This window comes from Dipodomys merriami, unplaced genomic scaffold, assembly GCF_024711535.1.
Source record: "Dipodomys merriami isolate MVZ:Mamm:240054 unplaced genomic scaffold, mDipMer1.0.p SCAF_544, whole genome shotgun sequence".
Taxonomy (NCBI): domain Eukaryota; kingdom Metazoa; phylum Chordata; class Mammalia; order Rodentia; family Heteromyidae; genus Dipodomys; species Dipodomys merriami.
In genome coordinates, this window is record NW_027206118.1 from 348,266 (window position 1) to 361,739 (window position 13,474).

At 34.1% G+C, this 13,474-nt stretch overlaps 1 long non-coding RNA gene across 1 annotated transcript in view; it reads right to left on the bottom strand.

The window, feature by feature from the left end:
* Positions 1-254: 254 nt before the first annotated feature.
* The window catches only part of LOC138811645 (uncharacterized), a 62,185-nt gene continuing 48,965 nt past the window's right edge, over positions 255-13,474 (bottom strand). The window contains exon 3 of the long non-coding RNA XR_011367468.1: positions 255-442. This is a non-coding gene — a long non-coding RNA (uncharacterized lncRNA). The remainder of the gene's footprint in view (positions 443-13,474) is intronic.

Sequence of the window (13,474 nt, forward strand, 5' to 3'; positions counted from 1 at the left end):
ACAATCAGTCATACTTGCCATCACATGTCTCTGCAGGAAGGAAACTATTATGTACTTTTGTTTCTCAAACTACTGAGATCTTCAAATCATGTCTTTTATGCTTCCATGTTACTGGAATTAGAGAACATCTTAATACTGAGACAGCATAAAATCTCAAAGAAAGCTGGACTAATTTCAAGACTACATTTTGTTCTAGTAGGACATGAAACAATTTTATAGACAAGACTTTATAATGGTAACTTTTTTATCCAGAACTGTATTTTGTTAATATATGTGACTATCCACCAGAATAAATGTCTTCATTTTCTGCATTTTGTGCAGACAGCATATTAAAGTAGATGTGGAGTTCATCAGTAGCACTTTTTAAAAGTGCAAAAATGTGGACTAGGAGCCAATATACATATTTTTCCAACATCACCTTCTACATTCTCCTTCTTCCTTCCTAGGAAATACAATAAATAAAATCAATCAATAAAAAGGTTTAGATTTTTGGCTCTTGAATTTGAATGTGTAAGTATAATGTTGTGGATGTCAGGGATGAATTTTTATGTTTTTTTATATAATAATGTAACATGCAACATCCCTATGAGTCCTGCAGGTCTTAACACTGTACTTCTTTAGGGATGTGATAGGAATGTTAGCCTTACTGGACTTAGTATTGTTTTACACTTCCTTTTCTACCACCTAGCCTAAATTATACTACATAGTAATCTAATGAAAAAGTAATGCCATATTAAGAAAGTCATTTAGGGCTCTGGGAATGTGGCTTCATGGTACAGTGATTGCTTAGAATGCAAGAATCCTGGGTTCAATTCCTCAGTACCACATAAACAGTAAAGGAAGTGGTGCTGTGCCTCAAGTGGTAGAGTGCAAGCCTTAAGCAAAAAAGAAAAGAAAAGAAAAGAAAAATCTCAGGAAGAGTTCCCTGGCCCTGAGTTCAATCCCCAGGACTGGCAAAAAATTCTTTAGCTAATAAATGCCAAATAAAGAACCTATGTTTTAATATAAAATTGCTCCTTCCAATAATAACTTAAGAATATTTCTTAATTCATGTACTTTACCTATATTAGAAGGCAGTGTTGAGAAAAAAAACATTTTGTTAGTAAGTCACTGCAATTAATGTCAGGAATGTGCTTAGATATCAACTAAAGATTAATCCTGGAAATTCAAAGATTCCAGGTTTTTGAGTGGTCACTGCTAATCACAATGAGAAGGGTCGTCTCAGTGAGAATTGGAAATCTTTTTGCTCAGTATGGCACTAAAAAGGCACCAGCTAATTAATAGTTGTGATAGAAGTGAAGGAATAAATCCAGATGGAAGAAATAAATGAGAATTGTTAGTTTTTTTTAAAAAAGAGATACCCGAGTAAAAACAGCACCATGCACGTGGTATTCAGGTAAGGAGTAGGTTATTCTTAGTTCCAGCTGGCACCAGGCCATCTTGGTCCTCCACGTGGTGGGGAAAGGCCTGGGAAAGATTGCTGGGAGATCTGGGAAGGAGAAACAGCTGGGAAAGAGAGAGCTGGTAAAGAGAAAAGAGCTAGCAAAGAGAGAAAAGAGCTAGAAAAGAGAGCATCTGGGAAAGAGGTGGGAAAGGGAGAGCTAGGAAAGAGAAGAGAGCTGGGAAAGAGAAGAGAAGGAAAGACCTGAGAAAGAGCTAGAAAAGAGCAGAGAGAGGGCGTCTGGGCCTGGGCTAGGCCTTATCTAGGGTATGGGTGCAGAAAAGTGTGGCCACATCAAATTCAGATTGACCTCAGCGGATGCAGATGTGACCTCTTCCAGGTGTCCTAGTTGCCTAGGTAACACAGGTACTGGGTGGAGACTTTGCTGAGAGGAACCATCCAGGAGCAGACCTCACAATAATAATAACTAAATTATACCAGAAATTCTTCTAGGGAACCATATTTGATTATTGAAGAACTAGTTATAAACCAAGCTTATTCTTCATTATCTTTAGCATTCTATATCACTTAGGCTAGTTCTTAATCTCTGTGTGATAAATTGAATGCCATTCTATGTTATTCTTTCCTATCTGATTTCCATTGCTTTCTAAAAATCTGTCTTTCTATATTTCTCTACTAATAATTATTTATACTAAGTCCACCGCCACAGACATCAGAGGATGCTAAAGTAAGAGTCCAATAGCTTGACTCATTAATGTAACAACAATGAAAAGGAGGACATATTTATTGCTACCTCAAATTTTCTGAAAAGCTGAAATGTCATCATTTGATTCAAATTTCCATTATTTGTCTACAGTGTCATTAAGTGCACATAACTACAAATATGAGCCGGGTGCTGGTGGCTCACACCTGTCATCCTAGCTACTCAAGAGGTTGAGACCAGAGGATTGTGGTTCAAAGTTAGCATGGTCAAGAAGGTACATGAGACACTTATTTTCAATTAACCATCAGAAATCAGGAAGTGGTGCAGTATCTGAACTGGTAGAGCACTCAATTTGAGCTCAAGAGCTGAGGAAGAGTGCCAGGATCAGAGTTCAAGCCCCACAACAAACAAAAAATGTCAAATATACTTTAAGCTTCCCCAAAAGGAACTATGAAGTGAATAGTAATCTTCCCAAGCAGAAAAAAATTTCCAATATGATTCAGTGAACCTACTTTTGCTGAATTATTTAAGTTATGGCTTCTTTGCTGGATGTATTCTCTTCTTTTAAAAATGGTCAAATATTACCTTTATAATAATCTTCATCTAATATTTCTTGGTTCCAAAGAGAAGTCCATATAGTTGATGTCACTTAGCTTTCTTACTATCTCAGTTCAAAGCCAATCCAGGCAGGAGAATCTGTCAAATTCTTATCTCTAATTAAACACCAAAACATCCGGAAATGGGCTTTTGGCTCAAGCAGTAGTGTACTAGCTGTGGGGGCAGTTGGGCAGGAAAGACAATTGTTCGGGGACAGGGTCCAGGCTCTGAGTTCAAGCCCCAGAAGCAGCACAAACTACAGAAACAAACAAGCAAACAAAAAAACCCCACATATTTCTTTGGAACCATCCTTAAAGCACTGGTTTGAAAAGAGGCTCCTTTTGCTGATCATACTCACTGGATCCTGCTTTTTGATATGGCAAACTCAGGACCAGAAGAAAGGAATGGATATCTGACTTTTACAACAAAGAGAATCGTCTCAGGAGTTAAATATCCATGCATAAGACATTTTAAAACCTCAGTATCCTTGTTTCTTTGCAGTAGAACATTGTACAACAATGTTATTTCCATTTTTTTCTATGCTGGCCTTCAAATGGCATATTGTTTCCTTTTGTAATACTCTCAACTAGAAGTCTACAGAAAGTTTTATGAATAAAGAGCAAACTCGAAAAAGTCAGGGACAGAGTTTCCTTCAAGCCTTGGATTATTTTCTTGTACAGTAAAAGGACAGCACAAATTAACTTGAACTTTGTCATTTCTCTATGTTCAATTTCTCTCCTGGATTCAGTTTCTACTTCCTGTAAAAGTTCCTTCCAATTACTTCAGTAACAATCTACGGTGCTGCTCCAGGCAAAGTGAATATTTTCTGGCTTCATTGAAATAGCACAAAGACATCTTTGGGCATGAGGTAACACGTGTTTCAGAGACAACTTAGTAACGAGAAAATATGGAATTTACATGGCTTATAAAACATTATCCATGTACAAATGGCCATATAAGATTATGTTAAGTGAAATGAGCCCCAAAATAGGGGCATAACTTGTTTTTTTTCTTTCTTACTATTGTTTTTAATGTATCTAATATATATTATGTGGTTTTTTTTTCTCTTCCATTTTATTCCTCCATGGTATAAGCCATTTCCACTGTTTGATATCAGTGACCTTGCACATACATTTTTCTAATGTGGGGAGGGGAAGGGAAATAAAATGGTGAAACAAGGATACAGTATGACCTGTTGTAACAATGAGACGAACAAAACACTATGTTCAAAACGAACTTTACAACTTGGGGATAGGAGGGGAGAGTTGGGGTTGTGGGGAGAAAAGGCATGGCAGGGGAAAGACAAAATAGGAGGTAACAATGCTCGTTAGATAATGTAGTCATTAACTTACTTATGTAACTCTAACCCTTCTGTCCACCATTTTCACAATAAAAAACATGAAAAAGTAAAACAATATCCTGGAGTACATTAAGTTCAAATTTCCTAAGTGCTCTGTAAATTCAGACCTATTTTAAGTGGGAAGAAGGTACTCAGAAACATTTTTTGTCAGTGTTTGTGTTGTGCATTATTATCCAAGTGTACATAAGTTAACAGAAGGAGAAACAATAGGAATAGGAGAAAGAGAAGTTCTGTATTTAAGTATAATGGTTCAATACTCTATACAAGACTCTGCAAAAAAGACAACTTTCAAATAATAAAGCCAAGGCCAGTATGTAGATCTATGGGAGTGACATAGAGAAAGCATTACTACTAAGTGGAACATGAAGGATGAGAACAGTCTCTTTCTTCTACTACCTCTAAATCATGATAGCTAATCATTCAAATTTGTAAAAAGTAGAATGGAAGAATAATTCTGGTTCCAAGCAATTCAGATATAAGACCATGGACTTAACTGGAAAAAAGGCCATGTCGAGAGTAGGAATTATACTAGCAATGAACTAGTGGCTAAGATTACATTTCTTTTACTTTTTCTTTTCTTTCTTTTTTTTGATGGTAGTGGGGCCTGAACTCCGGGCCTGGGCACTGTCCCTCTATTCTTCAGCTCAAAACTTTTTCTCTACCTTTGAACCCCACACCATTTCCAGTTTTCTGGTGGTTAATTAGAGATAAATGCCTCAGAAACTTTCCTACTCATGCTGGATTTGAACTGCAATCCTCAGATCTCAGCCTCCTAATTAGCTAGGATTACAGGTGTGAAACACTTGAACCCTGCTTATGATCACATTTCTAACAGTGTATACTCAGCATATGTAATGTGTATGTTCATCTATCTTTATATGAACTCGAGTTAAAACTCTGGAAAACAGATTTTACACTCACTAAAATGGTTGCAGTTCAAAAGTTGATACCCCTGGAGAAATAAAACTTAAGAATGTAAAGCAGTCTGGGAAGTTCAGATTGTATCGAGCTTGGGCAAAATACTATAATTAACCAGGCAAAAGATGCATTAGAATAATGTCTCAAGTGATGGAATACTAGTTATGGGCAAGATTGCTGAAGGAGGGCTTGAGGTTTTTGCATACATATATACATACAAATACACACATACACACAGATGCACTTATATGTTCAAACACACATATGGAACAACTCTCAGATTCTGTAGAAAAGTTAGAAAATATGTCTTGAGTAAAAATAAAATCAAGTGATAATTTTTAATAGTAGAAAGTCCTCAAGTGAAATTTCCCCAAAAAGCTTGAGAATATTACATAGGTGGGAACAGAGATAGTAAGAAATTCAAGTCATCATTAATAAAGGGATCGGATCCAGAGAGGAATGAATCAGAGACCCGTTCAGTGCACCTGAAAATGTTCATATCCTGTGTCAAATGTTAGAACATCTTTGAAAATAGTACATAAACAGCCTGAGCCATCACTCTAGTGAAAAATATTATTGGAGAAGTTCAGAATTGCTAGTCTGTATCTAGATTAAATAAATCAAAAAACTATGGTAGGACAATGTGATACAAGCCAGGAATTCTAGCACTCAGACTAACTCAGCTGATTAGAGAGTGGAATGACATAGTGATACTTTCAGTGCAATAGGTAGTATAATTTTGTGTCAATAAAACAAACCCAGAAAGGAATAAAAAATAAGCCAGAAAGGAATACACATTTGGAAGTTTGGGCTAATTTTTTCAATATGTTTTGAGAAGTCAAGTTTCCTATTGAAATGCAACTCATATATAATCCTCAGTTGTGTTTAAATGTCGTCTTCATTACAGAACATTACTAGATGCAAAAGAGCTCATGATTCCCAACCAAGAATTTGAAAAAGCAACCATCATTCTGTTAGATTCTAAAGAAATGATGAAGAATTTCAAAAGCTTAAGCCTAGAGAAATAGGAAAGTTCATTTAAAGTAGGACTTTGTAGACCTGGCTAAATAAGAATTTAGATTTAAAGTAAATATTTTTGTTTGTAATTTAATATTCTATACTTTACTATCAAATTCTTTTTAAGTAGAAGATTTAATTTACAAATTCACAAATGATTCTGGCATTCTATTTGCCTAAAATATTCTTTCATGTAAGGTATAATTAGAACTTAGTTAACAGTTAATTTCAACAGTTCATAAGTAACATGATAATGTGAATAATCTAGATAAAGTTGACAACAAATTGATGCTATTAATTTATAAATTTACCAAAAGAGCAACTTTTTGAGACTTTGGTGTAACATGGTATGAAGAGAGTAATTGTGTGACATCTTAACTTCTAGGTCTGGGCACTGTCCCTGAGCCTGTTTTTGCTCTAGGCTACTGCTCTACCACTTGAACCTCAGTGCCACTTGTGTCAGGTTTTACGTGAGCAGTTTATTGGAGGTAAGAACCTAAGGAACCGTCCTTCCTGGGTGGGATTTGAACCAGAGTCTTCAGATCTTAATATTCAGACATTCAGATCTCCTGAATATCTATGGTAGATAAAATATATAACTATAAATAATATTTGCAAGTGTTCTGATCTCAAGGATAACACTGGGTGGAAAATGATGCAGCAAAGTTTAGTGTAGTGTTCTTTCCACAATACGAAGGGCATCACATTAGCAGAAGTGTAGTATTTTTTCACAATAGTTATATGCTTGTCATGTTGTGAATTTAAGGAATCTTAAGGTGCACATTACAAGTTGGAAATTTTGGGGCTAGGATGACTTTATGGCATAAAAACTTGGGATTGATGATTATAGAAATGATGGCTTACTTTGATGAACAAATGTTTACTCTTGAGGAATTAATATAGACACTTCATAGTTTTACCTTCTACCCGACTGTGGCTATTTTTTCTGTTGAATTTAAATATGTAACGCCCCATTGAAAACAGTACTTATTGCAGAATTAAATAAAATGCAAACAGGTACTGTTTTGAATGTCTCTAGTGTTGCATGTTCAGAATTTGAAAATGAGTAATTAGTTGTCATAGGAATGTTGAAGAACATATATACTCTGTCCTCTTAACAATTATTCCGTTTTAAAAGTTAGGAGTTCCAACAGAATTGAACTATTTTTGTTTTAGTATGAGACAATACTAAAACAATGTTTTTTTCAAAATAATGACAATTATATTCTGAAAATATTGAATAGTTTGATGATATTCAAGTTGATGACCCTCTGATGAAGGGGTAATTAATTCAAATTAGCAGCCAAAAATCTTCATTTCTTAAAAAGTTAATACACATAGAATAATATTTACTATACCAATACAGTAATATTATATTTTATACAGCTCATTTTTATTTTAATTATATCATCAAGGTGATATATAGAAGGGGTTGTAGTAATTATAAGGTACTGAATACATAACATGTGTAACTTTTTACCCCCTCCCCCATTTTTCTCACAGTTTTCCTTCAGCCCAATTGACCCCTCATAAATTGTAATGTAAATTTCCAACATGTTGTTTTGTGAGTATTGCTATTGCATTGGTTTGCCGTTTGTTCTTTGTCTTGCCATTTCGTTGTTCCTCTTCCCTTGCCAAATTAAGATAAATGTATATACAATACACGGGATATTGAAATCAAATATAACAAGGATAAACCAAAGGGAAAACACAAAAGAAAAAAGAAATCACATAGTACATTAAAAACAACAACCACCAACAGAAAACTCTGTTCCCATATCCAGGAGTCCATTTTGCTCATCATCATCTTATATGGTCATACATTCATAGTTATTGAGCAATTCTGCTCAACTGCTAGGAATATCCTAGACATTTCCTACTTATTACAAATGAGGAAACCACGGAATCTCTTTCTTTATGTCTTTTTTTTTTAATTTTATTTGAGAACATACTGTACAGAGGGGGTACAATTTCATGGGCAGGATAATGCATACATTTCTTACCAAGGATTGCAGCCTCCTCCTTTGTTTACCCTTCACCTCCCTTCCCAGCCTCCCCCCTCCCCCCCCACCCAATCATACCCCCTCCCCCCACACACCGACATTGTAAAGCTGGTTTTGACATGACATTCTGTACTTCTCATTGTTGCAACAGGTTTTCGTGGGATTTTTCCTAGACTTTCCAGCCCCGTATGAATTTGAAGTATAGAATTCCACCGTGCATACATAAACCCATTTTGTCAATTCGTTCATCTACTGAGTGGCATATTGGTTTAAAATATGACTCCATGTAAGTATCACTTAGGGTCATTCAAAAATGAGAGATGCCACTTCCCCAGACATTCTAAAAGCATGATTTCTATGTAAGATAGGATTTTATGGTGGTACGAGTTTTGAGAAATCTGGATGAGTTTCATGTATATCTTGCACTGAATTAGGCAGGAAGCTATCCAATATCATGGAGGATAAAAATGGTAGTGTCAAAAATATTTCCCTTGAGAAAGATATAGGAGGCTGCCAGAAGTATAAAGTAGTTCAGATAATTTTGAAGAATTTATAAATGCAAGCTTAAGTTTGTCTCTTTAACTAATAATTATGTAAGTGGAAGGGCAAAAGAAGGGGACGAGAAGAAAATAACTGGCAGCAGATCACTGTCCCAAGATAGAGTAAATAAGACATAATCTATAACTTTCAAGTTAAAGAGAGACCAGTAGAATACATCCCATTTAATTTAGGTACATGCAAAATAATTATTTGGCTTTTTCCTACTTTAATGCTCCAAAACAATTGAAAACTTATAAGAAAAGTTATGTGATTGCCATTGCTTCAACCCGAATACTAACTGTGATGAGCCTTTTTTTTTCTCACTTTGCAGTTGGAAAATATCCCTAGTTGATGATGTGGCTGATTAGAGTCAGAGTTATAGGCTTGTTCTTGTACATTTATCCCAGAAGAGGTTAAAGTAGTTCCCCCACCCCAAGATATCCAAGTACATTGTCTGAATCTGTACTTTGAACACACCCTCACACCTGAGCACATTATTTGAAAATATACTTCAGCATGTCATGGCACATTCTACATTGTGCCCTTGTCTTCTTTGCACAATCCTTTTGAGTTCATAGGTGCTCTATTTCCATTTCATCTGTAAAAACTGCTAAGAAAATTGTTCAACTACCACTTCTTCTTTGACATGCCCAGTATATGTATGAAGGTATATTGTCCATGTTAAGCAATAGGGTAGTGCTCACACTCTGAAGAGAAAAGTTCCATAATATGACCCTATGTCCACATTAGAGTGTGTAGAATTTAAAGCATTTTAAGACAAACCGTGATATTAGAATTGAAAGGCTCCTTATGGACATTTTCTGGGAGCTCATTAGTTTTCCCAAGAGAAATATAAATATGCACAAAATCTGGATTAATATTTTTAATGTTACCACTGTGCATGCATCCATATTAAAGATTTGCACAAATAAAGAAACAAAAAAACTAAACCATAACAGGTAGATTGACTATGTGCTTATAACAAATTATGGAATAGATTTTGGAAGTATTGCAAATTTCTTACCACTATGAATGAACTTCCTCTCTCCACACCACTACACACAAATATTTAAGAGTGTGAACAGAATTATTTCAAGTAACATACTGTAAATGTTACTGCACTATCATGTGTATATCTAAAATTCCCTTGAAAGTAATAGATTCTACATTCTATTGAAATATTAGTTATTTTATTCTAGGAAACATTTGGAACAATAGACTGTATATCTTTGAAATGAAAAAGATCAAAAAATAGTAGCATAAAAATTTTAGAGGAAGTCTGTCTTCAGAAATATATATATATATATATATATATTATATGAAGAAAGACATACATTTTAGAGATTATTTGTCATCAGAAATATATACATATATCTGAATTTATGTGTAGAATGATGTACATTATAGTGAAACAAAAATCTTAAAACATAATTAAAATTAAAAAAATACATCAAACCAAGTGCCAGTGACTCATGCCTATAATTTGAGCTATTCTGGTTAATGAGATCTTAGAATTGTGTTCGAAACTAGCTCAGAGAGGAAAATACTTTTTAGGGGGCTGGGAAGGTGGCTTAGTGGTAGAGCGCTTGCCTTGCATGCATGAGGCCCTGGGTTCGATTCCTCAGCACCACATAAGCAAAAAGAAAAAAGCTGGAAGTGGCGCTGTGGATCAAGTGGTAGAGCTCTAGCCTTGAGCTGAAGAGCTGAGGGACAGCGCCCAGGCCAGAGTTCAGGCCCCATGACTGGACCCTCCCCCCCCAGCAAAAAAGTATTTGTTAGATTCTTATCTCCATTTAACCACTAAAAACAGGAGTTACCTCTGTGCCTCAAGTTTTAGAATGCTGGCTTTTAGCATAAAAAATCTTAGGGATAATGCCCAGGGCTTGCAAACAACAACAATATATATCACATTAATTTCAAAAAAGCACCTTTTAACTGCTGTGAACATTTCTTAGAAACAAGAATACAAGTCTCTGGAAAATGTTAAGTAAAAACTATAGAATATTTACATTTATGTTAAAGACATGACTATTTAGTTTAAGATATTTAGGTAATGATTAGGAATTAAGAATAATGATAGTATATTAGGACTGGTCTTTTATTCTATTTTACTATAGCAATAAAATGATATTTGTAATGATTGTATAAAAATAATCTTGTTTGGTATTTGAGCTATAATACGTAATAAACATTTTAAATTGATTTCCATAGGAAAAATCATTATCTTAATTGTATCAATTCTTTTGATTTTTTTCTTTTCTTTTCTTTTTTTCCTTTTTTTCCTTTTCCTCACTTTTTTATAAATTTTATTTTTTATTGTGAACATACTGCACAGAGGAGTTACAATTACATGGACAAGAAAATGAGTACATTTCTTATCAAGCATTGCAGCTTCCTCCTTTTTTTACCCTTCACATACCTTCCCAGGGGATCAATTATTTTGTAATGTCAAAACAATTTAAAAAATTAGTCCAAGGCTGGTTTGCTCTAAGACTATATTTGTTTTCTTGTTCTAGTTTTTATATGTTGGTAGAAATTAAAATTCCAAAAATTCAATGGATATTGGTATTCTGGAGCATCTTCATAGGTACTAATATTGGAATTGTTTTATTTCATTTGTTATTTTCACAAATATATTAAGATGATTATGTATTTTGTTTCTTTTCGCTGCTATTGGCTCTTACCTTAAGAATATTTTATTTTCCTAGCGAAGTAGAGAATACAATTGGATTGAGGAAGTAACATATGACTTTCACAGAATGCAGATGCATAGATTTGGGTCATCTGTGATTTGCTAAAAGTTTCTTCCAGAAAAGGTTATCAATTAGTTATAAGTGATGCATAATTCTTAGATATTACAGTTATCACATACACTTTTTGATTGAGTTATCTCTGTATAAACTCAAAAAAACAACGGACCAAAAAAACTCAAAGTACACAGAAATCACATCTTTGTTTTAAACGCTGTAGTTTACAAGGAATTTTTAGCCAACACTGAACACATCTTTTTAGGTATTCTGCAATTTGTGTGAAGTGTTTTTAACAATAGTTTACTTTTTTGCTGACATGAAATTCACATCAATATATAATCTCCTTTTATTGTATACATTTTAGTGCTTTGGAATTAAATTGTACAATAATAGGTTTTCCAAGCCTAATTTTCACAAACTTGCATTTCCTCAAATAGAAATGCTGCAAATTTTAGAACAGACATTAAAAAAGATATAAAATTCACTTATAGGAGTTTGTCCAGCATACATCCTCTATAGTGTGTCTTTTCACATTTGTTTTGGGGATTATTTCCAGGGTCTCACACATATTATTCAAGTGCACTGTCAATGAACTACATTCCCTGTCCAAACAAGTTTTTTACTTCTCTTTAATACATACATAGAAGTTTAATGGCTGGATCATATAAAATTCTCTCTGACCTTTTGAAGACTTGCAATCTTGCTTGCTAAAATGATCGCAGTATTATACAAATCATTCTCCTATGTAGAGTTTATCATTTTCTCCACAAATGCATTACTATATTTTCTGTCATCTTTTTATATTAGGGTCAAACTAGTGAGTTTTCTTTGTCTTTTTTCTTAGAAACTAAAGAAGAACTTATTTCATATGCTCCTCCTATTGACTATTAATTTATATATGTTCTTCAAAGAAATATCCTATTCAGGTAAAAATTTATATAGAATTAGAAGATATAAAAATACTTAAGATTCAGAAATATTGTAACATTAACATTGTAGCATTAACAAATATGTTCCCTCTATCTGTTGGATATGTTTTCACTTCGGTTATAGTATCCTTTGAATTATGAAAAGCTATCACTTAATATAATCCAGTTTATTCTTGCTTTTCTTTAGCCACTAATGCTTTCCATGTCAACTTTTTAGAAACCCTTAGTGATGCAATGTCATGAAATTTTACATTTATGTTTTATAGGTTTTCACATGTCACATTTAGTTTGATAATCATTTTTATTTTAAATTTTTGTATAAGGATGGAGGTAGGACGGGTGTCTGAGGCTCATATCTGTAACCCTAGTTACTGAGGAGTCTGAGAATTGAGGATCACGGTTTAAAGCCATCCCAGGCAGAAACGTCCATGAGAACCTTATATCCAATAAACCTCTAGAAAACCAGATCTGGTGCTGTGACTCAAGCGGTAGGGCACTCACATTGAGCGGAAGAGCACACAGACAGCGCCTAAGCCCAGAGTTCAAGCCCCATGAATGACAAAAATACAAAACAAAACAAAAAAGGATTGAGGTAGTATTCTAAGATCATTCTTTAAATCTCAAGAGACAATAGTGTCAATACACCCATTTAAGATTTTATTTTTATTTCATAAAGTCATAGGATAGTTTTCAAAATCTATTGTTCATAAAACTAAGAATTGATTTTTGACAAATCTGTTACATTCTTCTATGTATCTGCTCTTATAGTAGAACTATTTTATCTTCACTACTAAACATGGTAATAAGATTCAAAGCTAGTATGAAGGCTGAAGCTACACCATTTTACAAGATTGTTCTGACTGACCTGTATTCCTTGAATTTACATACGAATTTATTGAGCAGGTGGACCAATATTCTACAGAGATATCTAGATGTTTGATAGTCACTCATATTTTGTACCTTGGAAAAACACAAGACCCCAGATAGTATACATAGAGAAATGCCTTTAGAGAATACTGGAAACAAATAAAATTAATTTAGGAATGAGTTAAGATTTAGATAATGCTGTAGCATACTAAATCTGAATGATAACAACTTGAGCTTTACAACAGAGGAGAGTGAAAGGGGAAAGAATGATGGACCACATAGGAGCTATATGTCATTGCTATTGTGTTTCAAAAAACAGAAAGACTTCAGAGAAGAGGAGAAAAGTAAAGTGTCCTGAGTCAAGTTTCTTTTTAATCCATCTAATAGT